This window comes from Oryzias latipes, chromosome 13 (assembly GCF_053564925.1).
Source record: "Oryzias latipes strain Hd-rR chromosome 13, Olatipes_Hd-rR_3.1".
NCBI lineage: Eukaryota > Metazoa > Chordata > Actinopteri > Beloniformes > Adrianichthyidae > Oryzias > Oryzias latipes.
The window spans coordinates 12,416,743-12,433,147 of record NC_136249.1 but is presented as its reverse complement, the minus strand read 5'-3'; positions in this window follow the sequence as shown (position 1 = coordinate 12,433,147).

The following is a 16,405-nucleotide window of genomic DNA, read 5'->3' as shown; positions in this document are numbered from 1 at the left end:
GGAGTGTCCTACCTGACATGTAAAACAGGATTTATTCATCTTTGACTCATTTATCTACATAGCAAAGAATTGATTCATGTCAACCCTACCCACAACATCGTTTCAACTTGTGGTGGTTCACTGTTTTGAAATTTGGCATAAGCCATTAGCACTCACCTTTGAATTTACAATGATTTTCTTTCTCTATTTTTGTAAGAATAGATTGAACTTTTTGTTTTGTTTATACAACATCAAAATATCAATATGTTTACCATCTTTCTTCCCTACCATCAGCTAAGGTCATTCTTATAGTAGTAGAAATAATAGGCACAAGATTTAAGAAAAAAAACAATAAGAGTTATTTAATAAAAAAAACAACAGATTTGGATATGTTTATTACCTTCCTTCCCCTCTTTTATGTGACAATTTAAGTATTTGCTGGTAGCGTTTTGACGCAGTTAAGTGAGGGTTCCGTTGTTTATTAACTAGATCTTTTGACTCTTTTAATATATTTTTTTATATTTTATATATTTTTATATATTTTTTTTTCTTCAATTTTAAAAAGGACAGTGTGTCGTAGAATCAAGACATTGGAAATGGTAGAGTGTGCCTCTAAAACCTGCAATGACTGAGGTAAATATAAAAAATATTTTTTATGCATACCTTTTTATGCATACCTTTACCTCCAGGTCTGGGATACCAATTGTGGGAACAAGGCTCAATTTGGTGTCTGAGTATGTTTGAAATTGCCCCAAAATATGTCTTCCAAATCTCTTCCAGGTTTGGGCACAACCAAAACATGTAGGCAAGGTTACATGGAGTTTTTGAGTATAGATTACACCTGTCTATGACATTTGGGTATATTTTTGCGAGTCATGATTTGATGCAGATTTTCTTCCTCAGCACCTTACATATTACAGCTTTGTTTGTGTATTCTGAATAAAGACTAAAAAGAATAGATGCAAATAAAACTTAAGTCTGGCTTTCTTTTTATCAGCTAATTGAAATTCTGGTTAAATGAAATCAGCCAAAACTGTCAGTTTTGCCATTTTGTTGCACAAAGCTATCTTGAACCAGTATAAAAAAGATAAAATTAAAGTGATTATCTAAAAACAAATACTTTTTCTTTGATATCAGAAATTTGCTTTGCTGCATGAAGAAATGCAAGTCAACATGGGGTATTGTCAGCGGAAAAATGCTAAATAAGCTTCAAGGTAGAGAAGGTATGTACTAGCTTCCTGTGAAGTAGCTAAAGGCTCTGCCTTCCAGGAAAATGGAAAACTGGGAGATCTTTGGGAGTTTTTATTTGTATTTTATTTTTTAATTAAGGACTATCAGGATAAAACTGAAGGGGAAAGAAAATCCATTTTTGGTTTCAGGATGGATAAATTCAGTTTGATAAACATGATCTGAATATTTGCTGCTGGATTCCAGACTCACTTTAGGACTTTTAGGAAAAAAGGAGGTGCAAAAACATACAGTGTGAAAAGTCACTTTCACTAAAAACGGTTGGTAAAGTTGGTTTTACGTTCAGTGCAATTTTACTTTCCATTGGTGAGAGTCAACATTTTGTGTACACAAGCAGAATGTTTGTATTTTCGCATTTTTGTTTCTCTTTCTGTCTATACGCCTTACACTGACCTGCAACATTGCAGAGGGACTGCTATAATCCAGACAATCTACTTGCAAAGTGTTTGAGAAGTGCTGGGGCTTAAATTGCCATTTACTTTCATTGTCCCTGGAGATTGGGTTTTTAGCCTTGTGTGAAAGAGTGCAAAAGCTATAAGAGTGCTCAGAATAGAAAACCAATTATTTGCTTTCATGGTTGTTGAAGTTTAATACATGAAGGATACTTGTGGGCACCATAGATTCATCTGACTAAATTCGCAAAGGTTCTTCACATATTGATTTATGGCAACGGTCAGAATAACGTCAACATGTAATATGAGTTCTGTATAAATCAGTCTTAGCCATGCTTCTCTTAGCCTTGTCAGCTCCATCATCACTTTCCAGGGTGAGGTTTACTAGAGAGAAACAATATGTGATGGATGCCAGCAAGTGGAGATTTGGACTGCAAATAATGATTCTTGGTGAAAAGTTCCACAGCCTTGTAATTGTCAGGTGATTTTTCATTAGTTGTTTAATCTATATGACACAGGGACAAAGCTGAACATTACTAAGTGAAGATGCTGGCATCATTTAGCATTTCTGTAAACCCCGTTTTGTCATTAGAGTCACCAGAGTTCTTTGGTTCATAGATTCAGAAATCCTGTTTTCGTAATGTGACATGGAACTACAAAGCCTCAGAGGCCAGATCAATAATTGGACAGCTAATTTCTTTTTTTTTTTCTGTGTTCACATTGCAAGCTAGAAACTAATGCAGAGCAGTTTTACTTGCAGTATATCTTATCACTTTTTCCACTATGGGATAGTTTACAGTATAATTAATGTCTAAATTGAAATAAAATGATTGGTTTGTTTTTGTGCGTGTTAGCTGCAAAAACGCCAAAAAGGTAAAAGAAAACGAATAATAATTTCAAAGAGCATGCTTTGTGCTTTCCATTTTTCTCCAAAGAAACCCTGACTCATTAAGTGGCAACAGCTCAGTGACAGAGGGAGTCCCAGAAAGCTATTTCAGTGTGACAGCTTGCCAATTTGGAATGGAAGGACCCCAAAACTAAAGCAGCTTAAAATAACATAGGCACAAACAGTGGTATTAGTCACAGCCTGTGCTTTAACTGCTAACATATAATAAAGATTTCTAAGTATCTCCTGCTGTATTTAATTTCACATAAATACTTTTAGACAATCTCCTTATGATGACTTCATTGTATTAATGCTGCAATTACCTCACCAGCACTAAAAAAGAAGGCATAATTAATCAAATTTGATGTTTTTTAACAAGTTCTCAATTGGGCTAATATCTTTAGAAAATAATCTATAAATTGAAATAGTTTATATTTTTATTGTGCTGAGTCTTGAGAAATACCTTAATTTGCATGTGTTTGCTCATTTGACTGGTACATTTGCTTTTGCCCTGACATCATACATGCCTACTGGCTCAAGAAACTCATCACACTCCACGAGCACCTGGCAGCACAAAAGAACCAGCTGCTAAGAAATGGGACTCACCCCGAATGGCTAACAGATCCTAATCCAGAAGGATCCCAGTCCCATCCAACTACCGGCCAATAACCTGTCTCTCCACAACATGGAAGCTCATGTCAGGCATCCTTGCAACCAAGATAAATATGCACGTGGATCAATACATGAGCAACACACAGAAGGGCATTGGTAGAGACTCCAGAGGAGCCAAACACCAACTCCTGGTTGACAGAACAGTCGCTCAAGACTGCAAGTCACGACACACCAACCTGTGCACAGCCTGGATTGTTTACAAGAAAGCCTATGACTCAATGCCATACACATGGATCACTGAATGCTTGGAGTCGTACAACATCAACAGGACTCTAAGAAACTTCATAGGAAACTCAATGAAGCTGTGGAAAACCACCCTTGAAGCCAATGGGAAGCCATTTGCACAAGTGTTGTGCAAGTGGCTTGTCCCCACTGCTGTTCTGCATAGATCTGAACCCCCTCAGCCGAATAATCAACAAGACTGGCTATGGATACAGACTAAGAAATGGGGCCAACATCAGCCACCTCCTCTACATGGATGACATCAAGCTATATGCTAAGAGCGAGCTTGACATTGACTCCCTGATCCATACCACCAGGATCAACAGTACTGACATTGGGATGTCATTCGGGCTCGAGAAATGTAGCCGGGTGGTGACAAAAAGAAGGCAAGGTAGTCCACACAGGAGGGGGTCTCACTCCCAGAAGGAACACTAGCAGAAGTTTAGGACAGTTACAAGTACCTTGGAATTCCGCAGGCAAATGGCAACCTGGAGCAGGCAACAAGGAAAGCGGCAACAGCTAAATACCTCCAACGAGTAAGGCAAGTCCTGAGAAGCCAGCTCAATGTCAAAAATAAGACCGAGGCAATAAACAGCGACACACTGCCAGTTATCAGATACCCTGCAGGAATAATAAAATGGCCAAAGGAAGAGATACAGACCACGGATGTTAAAACACGAAAGCTCCTCACCATGCATGGAGGGTTCCATCCCAAATCCAGCACCCTGAACTGTAAGGAGGCCGAGGACTAGTGAGCGTAGAAGCCACTATCCAGGATGAAACATCCAAGATGCATGAATACATCAAGCTCAAGGCCCCAACTGACAGTGTGCTCAGTGAATGTCTCAGGCAATGGAGAACAGAGGATACAGTACTGGAGGACAGATCTTCATGGGAGGACAAACCCCTGCATGGGATGTACCACCGGACCATAACTGAAGTGGCTGATATCAAGAAGTCCTACCAATGGCTAGAAAGGGCTGGCCTACAGGACAGCTAAGATACTGCTCCCAGGCCTCAGTAGAGGACCCGAGCTTGGAGGAGAAACCACCCGGCCCTCTCACCCTCCGCGGGTGGTTTCTCCTCCAAGCTCGGGTCCTCTACCAGAGGCCTGGGAGCTTGAGGGTCCTGCGCAGTATCTTAGCTGTTCCTAGCACTGCGCTTTTCTGGACTGAGAGGTCTGAGGTCTTTCCAGGTATCTGTTGTAGCCACTCCTCCAGCTTGGGGGTTACTGCCCCGAGTGCTCCAATTACCACAGGCACCACTGTCACCTTCACTTTCCATGCTTTCTCCAGTTCTTCTCTAAGTCCCTGGTATTTCTCCAGTTTCTGTATATATATTTGGTGCACTTAGCTCAAAAGCACAGCTTTTTACAATGCCCCGCTTTAGCGAAATGAGGAAAAGTCTGTTTAGTTTCTACAATTTTCCCTGTCTCTTTCTTAGAAGTTTCCACAAGTCAGAAACAGCTTTATTCAACTGAATCTTCATTTTCTGTAAAATGTTTACAGCTAGTTTAAACTTAGACTTTGTGATGAAGATTTTCCCTTGAGCATCAAAGTGGATGCTAACAATCGGTCGCTAACTTCAGCCGCATCCTTATTTTAAGTTGTGTTCGAATAATAATACTAAATAAAATGACACAACCATCCTGAAACTGGTATTTTCAAATATAATAATAAACATGAAGCCACCGTATCTGCAACTTTATTATCTGTGTGTGAAACCTTCAAAACAGTCGCCGCGTGTATAGGCAAAGGGGCTTCTGGTACGTGGGACAAACTGTCTAAATAAATCTCTATGTCAAGGAAAACTCCTGGTTTTGTCTCTAAATAGCAGCATTATTTTTCTTTAAAGTCGAAGGCTCTTCCTCGGTTTCCTCACTGCTTCTTTTCTCCCCAAAGAATATTTCCAAATATGTTATATTGTTTGGTTTTTATTTGCTTTCAGGCGTTCAGCTACTAACTTTGTGGTCCGAGCAGCTGCGTAAAGTCACGTGATGCCTCAAGACAGACGGATCTGATGAACAGAATCCGGTGGATTTTCAAAGAAAAATTTCCTTCAGTATTAGAAAATAAACAAAACGAAAATAATCTGAGTTAGCATATGTATTTTACTTTCTTCCTGCAGCCTGGTACCAAGCGACCCACAGACCAGTACCGGTCTGATTGGGGACCATTGGTCTACAAAACGACACAGATTTTTGATTTGGACTACAAATGACATAATCATAAGACCACTGTGAACACTTAAAACAGACCAAAAGAAGATTTGAGGTTGACTTTGAAAGGAACATTTATCCTATTTAATCATATTAGTCATTTTATTTCAGTGCAATGCATGCTTACATCTAAACTTGTAATGCGAAGAAATGCAAGCCAAAGTCAGAGCATTATAGCAGTTGTTTGTAAGATAGCACTACTGACATTCACTTAGTCAGAACAGATGTTTTATTTAAAAAAACAAAACAATGACAAGCATCTTTTCTTGCATGTTATTTCAAGAGCTTATTCTCTTTAGTCGGGTGAATTAGCAAAGTCTCAGTTTTCAATACTCCCCAGCAGAGTGAAGCTTGATTCTTTTCTCATGCTTTGGTAAGAACAGAAAAATATTGGTTTTGTCCAGTTTTCTTAAGGTTAGAGGGACAAAAAAAAAACTGGGGTTTTCTATAGCCTGCAACAAATCGTAAACATTGGTGAAAATTGACCTTTTTATCTGAAACGTCTTTCAAAGATTTGTCATCTTTGTCCAAAAGCCAAACTAAATTATTATTAACCCTATATAAACAATCATATCATATTTAATACATACATCCTTAAAAGCCTATTAATTATAAAATGGTCAATTTGTTCTAATCTGTAGTTCATCATCAATCCACTAGGGGCAGTTCACGGTCTTTCCTGCTCATTGAAAAAAATGGCTGCTCATGTAAAATCTCAAAAATGCTTTAGGCAGAAAAGGTTTTGCTTATTTTACAAAATTTATAGTGAGATTAACTCATCTATTGTCATTCTTTTTTATGACTACTTGTATTGCTAGAAAGCAATACAATTTGAATTTTGAATTTGAGACAGTGGGTAAATGAGGTAAATAAGGTGCTCTTTTCCTGGACACACATTTAGATATTTTTGCATCTTAAACTAACATTGTTGTGAGAAAAAACTACTAAGTCATTCAACATATTATAGTTGATATTATTTATATCTCATAAAGAAATGATAATGCAAATTTGTTTTTGTGGATTTCGTCAAAAGGTATAGAAAATATTTAAAAGACCTACTCCAATGAAAATGTTTTTTTTGGAGTTTTCAACATGTTCTTGTATAATTCTACCCGTGATGGAGAACATAGACAAAATAATTTAAGATTAGAACTGATTTGAATGATCCGGATGTTTTTTTATTCATATCAGAATTAATCAGGAGCAGATGAAAAAGCCCTTCTTTGTGACGCAGCGTAAAAAAGAATTGGCAGGCCAAAGTTTACCTGCTCTGCTTCATTCTGATGCATCCACTTGTAGACGACTAGATCCATTTAGCCTACATCTTCATTTTCTTTATCCAAGCTGGCATCTGGCTCAAAACTGTAGGGCTGGATAGCTTTAGTATTGCTCACCATTTTTGTTGGACTTATAATGTTAGTTTTGGGATGTGAGCTAATGGGAGAGAGTGTAAACAAAGGAATGATGGCATATCAGCAGAGGCTTTCTTCTGCACCAGGAGTCCCACTCACAACTCAGAGGCGAATTTTTGATGCACTCCAGCCGCACTGCATAAACCGTGTCCTAGAAAACCGCACTTTTTATTTTATTTAAAATTTTGGTTAAAAAAACAGCATAATCATAATTAAAGGCTGCTGGGAACCCTTTTACAACAGATCAAGAGATAGTTGGAGTTGGACTTTAAATCCCCAAACATTGAATTTTTCTGTACATTTTTTAATATAGTGGGCTTTAAAGGGTTGCTTTGGCTTCTGTGATTCAGTGGAAAACTAGAAGTGTGACTTTGAGAGATTACTGTTTTATAGAACCAGTTTGTTAAAATTGTCACTGACAAAAATAATAAATATCAGACTGTTCAGTAGTCTGAACAATACAGAATTTATCATCATTCTTAGTACAGTTGTTGGTAGTTACCCCAATGTGTCTAAAGAAAAAAATATGCTATTTGGATAATCCATAAAGCTGGATTCCTCTCACCAGAAACAAACTCCCAAAGGTCCAGCAGCGCTAACAGGATACTATGTGTTAACCCTTTCAAATTCATAATCCATCAGGGGGAGGAGCATATAGGGGGAGAGTAGAAGCAGCAGAGGGCAAATAAAAAGTTTTTTTTGCAAACATTTTGCCATTGATCATTCAGCAAATGGCACAAGACACTAGGCTGCTAAATTCTACTTAATAAAAGGTAAAAATAAAATCCAAAATATACACAGTGTAATGTCTCTAATTTGGGAGATAACAAAGAGTGATTCAGCTTTTCAAAATAACAATGTTTTATTTATTATTTAGGAAAGCCTCAAATTTTCAAAATGTGTTTAGGAGACATTTCAAACATTTTAAATGTTCAAACATTTATGTCAAATTATCAATTAATAAGACGTTTTGCTGTGTTGTGATCAAATCATTATGAGAACTGGACCTGGTGAGTGTGACATCACCCATAGAAAACTGCTTACTTCCAGATCACACGAAATGAAGTCAATTTTGTGGCAATTTTTTCGCAACATGGACGCCACCATGTTGGAGCTAGACATCGTCATCAAGCAATGATTGGTTCAGGTCGAGTAACCGTTTCTATGGCAATCACTCTCCCTAATCAGGAGTGAGCTACCAGTTAAATTTGAACTACAAAAAATTTGTCAAGCTGTCAACGTTTGAAACGATTAACAGGGGGGGCAGCAGGCACCACACACTTATATTGAGGCATCTGATTGTTCAGTTAATAAATTGATTAACTTGCAATTAAGAAAAACAAACAAAACAAAAGGATTATCGTAATAATAATAATAATGGATTAGATTTATCTGGGCTTTTCCAGACGCTCAAAGTGCTTACATTGTGGCCATTATTCATTCACTCCTCATTCATACTTGGTGATGGTAAGCTACGGTTGTAGCCACAGCTGCCCTGGGGCAGACTGACAGAGGCGTGGCTGCCATTTCGCGCCTACGGCCCCTCTGACCATCACCAGGATCATACATGCACATTCATACACCAATGGAGCCACACTGGAGGCAAGGAGGGTGAAGTGTCTTGCCCAAGGACACAACGACATTTGGCTGGTGGGAGCGGGGAATCGAACCGCCAACCCTTCGATCATTGGACGACCCGCTCAACCAGCAAACTAAAGTCTCTGGACTTGGGCCCTTCTTGAATTAAACAGGGGCGCTGCCATATTGGATAACTAGTGCTGCCATCTATGGGATAAAGCAAAACCCATGCAAGAGAGGCACAAGTCCAGGAATCTTGCACGTAACCCTTGTGCTATCTTAGGCACTTTACCATTGGGAGTTGGGTCATCTAGACCCTCTAGACAGTTCGCTGAACCTTTTTTCTTCAATGAAATGTGATCTTCACTGGTGTCCATGGATTACATGAAATCTTTCCACCTTTATCCACCTTTGTCATGGTAGGAATAACACATCTAAGATAGCACAAGGGTTAATGCATTTTCAATGTCAAGCATAGTCAAACATTACAACGGATTTGGGACTTTTTTGCACATAATCAGATAGCTTTTCTCTTGAAGACCATAGAACATATAATATCTCTGTTTTGAAAAGTTGTGGACTTGGGCCCCTTTTGAACTAACCGATTCAAATAGAACAGCTGGTTAATTCTCTATAGACGGGTTTTGGGCTTTTTGGAGCACATGAGTACTGCCTGTTTGGAATTCTTATTTAGACAATGAATCAAAGGCCCACAAAGAATTATTGAGATTACATAAAAGCTTATTGGTGCTTTTTAAGGCACAATATGTTACCCCAATGGGTAAATTTATAAGTAACACCTTCCAGCCTTACACAGTGCCTTTGGACTTTTGCACCCTGGGTGTGGTGTCATTTAGCAATCAGGATGGAAAAAAAAAAGCTACAGTTTCTCTCTCGCAGCTATCAGAGTACACATGAAAGAACGATAAAATGATTTCTGCCCTGCTGCCAGCTGTTCAAAGCACGGTTTAACCGACATTTTTATCCTTTAATGTTCATTGCACTTTTGTCTTATCTGATGCTCCGTTGTTACATAAATAAGAATAGCAGATGCACCTTTTTTTTTATGCATTGTGTTTAATGGACAATTATGTTGCACAATGACAACAAGATTGGGATTCTTATCTTGTTTGCTGTTTTCCGCCAGTCCTACTGGATAATATCAGTTATCATAGTGTCCCAATCAAACTTTGTCCCCTGTCTTAAAGAGTTACTTAAGCCATCAAAAAAAGGTTCTTGGTTTTTTTGGTCAAATATTCCTTTTCTACAACCAACAGCACTGTTGACTCTTTAAAAAGGGGAAAGAAAAGATTAAACTTTTTTTGGTCAAACTTACAACCAATCTTGCAATTATGGCAAGTAGAACTTTTCACTGCATGTATATTTTTGTATATTTCTGTTTTTTTTTAACCTATTATCCTTGGAGTAAGTGCAAATATGAGAACACTCCATTATACATTGAAATTTAAGAGCCGTTCGGTACAACCTCAATATGTGTCTGTGACCATTGAGAAGCTCCACTGGAGCAATGGGAGCGAAGGGCACCACAAGTGCTTATACAAGGATGGCTTTTGAAACTCAGAGGTCCTTAAGACTAACCTCGATGCTAACACTACCTATTTGAATCAAAAACAACCTGGTAGCACTTACACTGACATGTAAACATTTTTGTTTTTGTTTGTTTGTTTGTTTTTTTCCAGAGTGTACCCTTTAAATTCGGGTGGTAAAGACTATTCGATGAATCGGTTAATATTACTATGATCCAACTAGCTTGATGTGCCTGAGGCAACTTGTTAATCAAATCAAACTGACCTTTACTATTATTAAATCAGCATAATCATTATTAGAAATAAATTAATCATAACTGATTTCAGAATATATCATTTGGATTTAAATACGTGCATCACAGGGGAAAAAAATGATCCTCCACCATCGCAATCCAATGTGTGGAAACACTTTGAATTTTACAAAGATGTGACCATACAGTGCGGTAGAATGTTCTGTTTGTTTTCATTTGGATAAATAGTGGGCTGAACTTTGTGAACTAAAATGTGAATGAATTTGCCATTAATTCTTGTTTACTTGTTTGTTCGTACACATATTTAAATTACACTTGATTATCTTAAAAGAAAAGAATGTGGAAAACTTCAACTGCTCTGTTCAGTACCCAGGTGTTTCTCTCTGAGTCATTCTGGTTGAAATTTTGGCTAAAGATGTCCAGGATCCATTTTAGGTCAATGAATCGGATTGCTCAAACTAAACAAATATGGACCATGAATCTTATATGTAACCACAAATTATGATATGAATCAAATCATTGACAAAATGAATTGTTACACCTTCACGTCAAACTCTTTCAATTACTTCGTTATTTGCCATTTAGTTAAAACTGCACCTTTTTCATTTATTAGTTATCACCACATCCCTTTAGAACTAGCAGCCCACTCTCTCTGAAGAATTAACCAAAACTCGCCGAAGACCAAAGCTTATCCTGTGTCCAAAATATTGTAGAGATGACCCAGTTCCTTATTTTTTTGTACTTTTTCCCAACAATCCAAAACAGGGATGCAAAGAAAATTATGTCAAGAGAGCATGTCAGTAGTGACCACACTTACTGTTTCAGATCTTCTGACATCAGCTGTCTAAATGCCTCAGTAAAATGTGAAAGAAGTAAAAACCATTTTAGATTTTTTCATTCCTTACCAGCATCACTTAAAGTCAAGCTAAAGAAATGCTACTTTTACAGTGAAATGGTAGGAACTGACAAAATATTTTCTGGTGCACTGGGACATAAAAACAATCAACTTACCTTGGCGAAGGTGAAATGTATTTGGGCCAAGGTTTTGACAATCCAAACAACAAAATTCCAACTTAATAAATTTGAACTTGACTGTTTACGCTGAATGATCATCATCCTATTTTGCCCTCCCTTTCCTTCTAAAATGCGGAAACGCAGCAACATTCAAAGCTAATGAAAATACATCAAAGGAAAGTAAAAGAAGGAAGATAAATCCCAAGGAGAAGCTCCTATGAATTCCAATGTTTGCTCCCGTGAGTCTTAAGAAAAGTTTTTGTCCTTTCCTCGCTCTTTCTCCAACTGTTTGACTGCCTTTAGTTTATTTACATTCATTTCGCGATATATATGTAATTTTAGGGTGAAAACTGAAATAATGTGTGTCTTTACTTCCTTTATCTGTGGAAAATGAAATTTTAATCTCATTCAAAAATATCCATGTGCATTTTTTCCTACGCTTTTGTAATTTACCCCAAAAGTCTAATCAAGGCAACAGAAATTGTTTTCCTGTGTCTGTGTGCTTCTCCAGGGACAGCGGCGTGTGAGATTTAGGTCTCTCCATAGATGTGTTGCAGGTATTTTTGCACCGACAGTTTGAGGCTATAGCAAACAGAGTCATAGCAGGGAAAAAGGGAAGCTACTCAACTCCATGTCTGTGTGTGTGTGTCCAAAAACTGAGGGAGAGTGTGATCAAGCCACCTAGGCTTTAGGGGAGGACGCCATCTGGCCACGGGCTCAGCGTGACTGCAAGAAGACAAACAAAACGAGCACGACTGAAAGGTCTCCACTCAAACACAGCTGCATGCATGCGCGTCTACACGCAGACAAATTAATCAGTGCTAATTGTCTCTTGAGGTCAATGATCTGATTGAGGTCAGTAAATATTTGTGCGAGATGTTCTGCAATGAAAAGCCTGCTTATGAAATAAAAAAAGAGGGAACATTCAAAGCGTTTGTAAGTAATTAGTCCTTATTGATGGTCTATGAAATATGATACAATTGAATTGTCACCATATAAAACTGGCAGCACATGCAGGTGGAGGATGGCAGAGGTTACTGATTTTGTCTGCAGATTCATAGGAAGGATAAGCAAACTTTTGGTTGTTATTCATTAAGGAAAAAAATTTCAACAACTTTATCAACAAAGAAGTGGACTGAGACATTTAATGGTTTGTCCTTTTTTTATGGAAAAAAAAATCCACCTTGACACTTGTCCTGCTGCAACTAACAATTTTAACAATCATCTGGGATTATGAGACCATATTACATTTAGTGCATCTCAGTTAAGTCCTGAAATCTTTATCTTTCAGCTAAAGGAAAACCAAGCTGCTGAGAAATTTCTCACTGGGGAGACATATACAGAAAGCGGCTGTTTGTGAAACAGTCAAAGGAAAATCTAAACTTCACAAGCAACATTCACACTGCCCTCAAGCAGCCACTTCCAATAAAAGTCTATGTAACGTAAACGTGTGTTTCGGGCTTCTGCATCCAAAATTGTTGCATTCACATATAGCTAAACAAGTTTCCACAAAACATTTTTGTGCGGTCTTCGAATGCACATTAAAAGTTAAAGCGGCTCAAGCTTTTGCCAATCAGAGACTCGGATTTGGTAACGACGCATGGTTGACATCCCCTTTAATTCATGGAGGTTCCAGACGTTTGAAAATTGATCATGGAAGAGAAAAACAATAATTGCAGTTTGTGCCCGGCTGGAATTATATGACACCAAGTCCTTCATGTATAGAGCTGGGAAAGAAAAAAACCTCGAAAAAGATTTTCGAGATTTGCACATTTTCGCACCAAACCTATTCCAACTGTAGGTGGCGGACATGCGCTGGTAAACAGTAAGAAAAAAAACAAGGCCCTTCCTTCCGGCTTGCCCAAAACACCATGGCTGATTGTCACATTCAAGAATGCACACTGTGTTCTAAAAAAAAAAGCAGATTGTGTTGAATAGAAATGTAGTAATGTGAAGCTGCCATTCAAAATAAACAAAATTATATCTGATAAATGCCAACCATTAAGTGATTAAAAACTAAATTAATAAAAAAAGAAAAACAATGCACAAAGCAAAAATAGGTTCTGTAAATATATAGTAGAATTGTCCAAAACAAAAGATCTTCATTGCTCCTCTTTTACCATTTCTAATGTACAGGATACAGAGTAAGTGTTATCTGTTTAATGTGTTTTGAAAAGAAAACTGTAGTTTGAAAATTAACTAGATCAATCCAAGCTTGTCCTTTTTACTAGCCTCTGGAAACGTTACTGTTACTAAGTGGTACAATCAGAATCAGCTTTATTGACCAAGTATGAGGGCACGCACAAGGACAAGGTAAACAAGGTTAAAAAAAAGAAAAGGAAAACAATATGTACAACATTTCAGTTGTTTTAAAAGTTTTAATGTGGGGGGGAATGCGATCTTTGTGGCGGGTGGCTTTAGCATGCAGTGCGCTCCCTGGCCTGAAGGGAGCAGTCGAAACAGACTGTGTGGAGATTTTACCAGCCCACTTCCTAACCCAGGAGCGGTACAGGTCCCTGAATGGAGGGACAGTTAGAACCGATAGTCCTCTCTGCAGACCTGATGGTTCTCTGCAGTCTGTCTCAGTCATGTCTGGTTGCAGTTCCAAACCAGACCGTGATGGATGTGGTCAGGACAGACTGGATTACTGCAGTGTACAAGATGGTCAGCAGCCACTGAGAAACATTGCATTTCTTAAACTTAACAAAAGCAAACAGGAAGTACAACCTCTCCCGGTCTTTCTTTTTGAAGGAGTCTGTGTGGGAGCTCTACTTCAATTCCTGTAAGATGCTCGTCCCCAGGAACCTGTGTGAGTCTACTAAGGGGACAGTTCTATTGAGGATTGGAAGGGGTTGGTGTTCTTTCGGAATTCCACTGTCATCTCTACAGTCTTGAGTGGGTTAGCTCCAGGTGGACTGGCTGTTCCACTTGTCTCCATCCTGATTCAGTCTAATGATGGTGGTGTTGTCTGCAGATTTCAGGAGTTTCAGAGAAGGGACTCCTGACGTACAGTCTTTGGTTTAAAAGGAAAAGAGCATTGGGAATTGAGAGCTTGTGTTTCTTTTTCTGTCTTGCTTTCTGTTTTTTTTTTTTTTTATAAAAGGTTGGTCATTGTAAAAATTTGATTCGGTCTTGACTCAGAACCTCCTGTTCATTCATAACTTTAAAGCTTCCGAAATGAGACATTGTGTCTCAGTGTTGTGTCTCACATCACCTTATCATCACCTTATACAGACTTGGATTTCTGGAATTGCTATTTGGAAACCCAAATAGCAATTCAAAGGAGTAAAAAGGAAAGGATATTCTGAACTGTCTTAGGTTTTGATGGAAAAGTCCTGGGAGATCTCCTTTTTACCTTCCTCTGTGTTTTGATCATGTAAGGTATGTTGCTTTTTAAGTCTAGCTTTTTTTCTTCTTTTGGCATTCTTTGAATTCAGCCATGTTCTGTTTTCAAATCTGTTTACCTCATTCACACCAGGACTTCTATTTAATTATCCACAACTGTTTCCTTGAAGTCCATTGTTTGGATTTTTTTTTTTTTTTTTTGGCTGTTGACTGCCAGATTCTCTATTCATTATGTCATGTCGTGTTTCAGGTTTTTTGTTTGACACATTTTACTTCATGCTGGCTTTTTTCTCATCTATTCAGTTTAAGTTGGGTTCCTTTCACAACCATTGGTTTTTTGCTTTTGGATCCTCCATAAACCTCCATTCCCCACATTTCAATACAAAATTGCTGTAAAATATCATCAGTGTTTTATGGTCTGGCAAACAAGCACCTAAAAACACAAAATGACATTGAAAGTGTTGAAAATCTATGAACAACTTGGAAAAATAAATAAATGTGGAACCACTTTAAAGCCTTTTCAAAAACAGTAAAGATGAAATTGTTTATTTGAATTTTCTTGAACCTTGACTTTAACAGTGTTACTTAAACTTTAGCGTGACTAACACAAATTTAAAAAGGCTGTTCATGTTTACTTGAGCAGAGAGATGCCGCCTCATTCACTGCATGAAGGGACAAAGGAGGCTGCAGAGGCGGAGACGGACAAAATGCAGAAACAAGGACAAACAGGACAGAATGTTCCCTGTTAAGTCGTTATATTTCATTTTCTCACAGTGGAAGCAATTAATAATAAACTTTGCATTACCACAACGTTTGTAATCCTTTTGTGCTGTGTTCCAACAATGCCATAAACTCAAGTTACAGTGGTGATATGAGCTCAGTGATGAGCCGACAAGGACACACAATGTCGTTTTGTGTTTGTGTGGATTTGTGAGTGTGTGAGAGGGACCTAATGAGGAACACAAGAGGGAAAACACATGTTGATGTTTTACGTTTTGATATTTTATCCTCCTGAACTTTGTTCTTTCCAGTATTACACAAAGCTATGACCAAGAAATAGTGTTCAGTGGCCAAAGGGTACACAAAAGAAATTAACCTAAAAAGATTCACAAAAGCAAACCCTGGTGTCACAGTTGACTTATTGCACTATCCCTTATTTTGGCTAATCCTGCGAGAGTCCGTCTCTACAGAGGAAACTTAATATCTCAAAGGCACATAAGGGTTTAGCTTCATTTATAGTAGAAATAAAATTCTCCTGGCTTCTGGTGAAGAAAAAAAATGTCTGCAATGCTGAAAGTGAGGCTTGTTCAAATTGAATAAACTGATCTCCTTATAGAACTCTTTTCTGTTCTGCTTTTCAGGTCAAACTTCGACCGTGCTGCTGCTTCTTAATTCCTACGCCAGAGAGGACTCTCTCTGTGGAAACAGATTGAAATTTCAAACAAGGCCAAGCACTGAACTACAAAGCCAAACTTTTAACGCTAAATCAGCTGTGGATCCCTTATTCTCCCAATCTTCTTTATTTCCCGATCTACTGCTTCTTAACAAATGTCATTACTCAGCACCTTTCTAAACCCCTAATGTCTTTTGTGAAGGACAAACCTCTGAGTACATCATTAAATGAAAAAGAAATCGCTCACA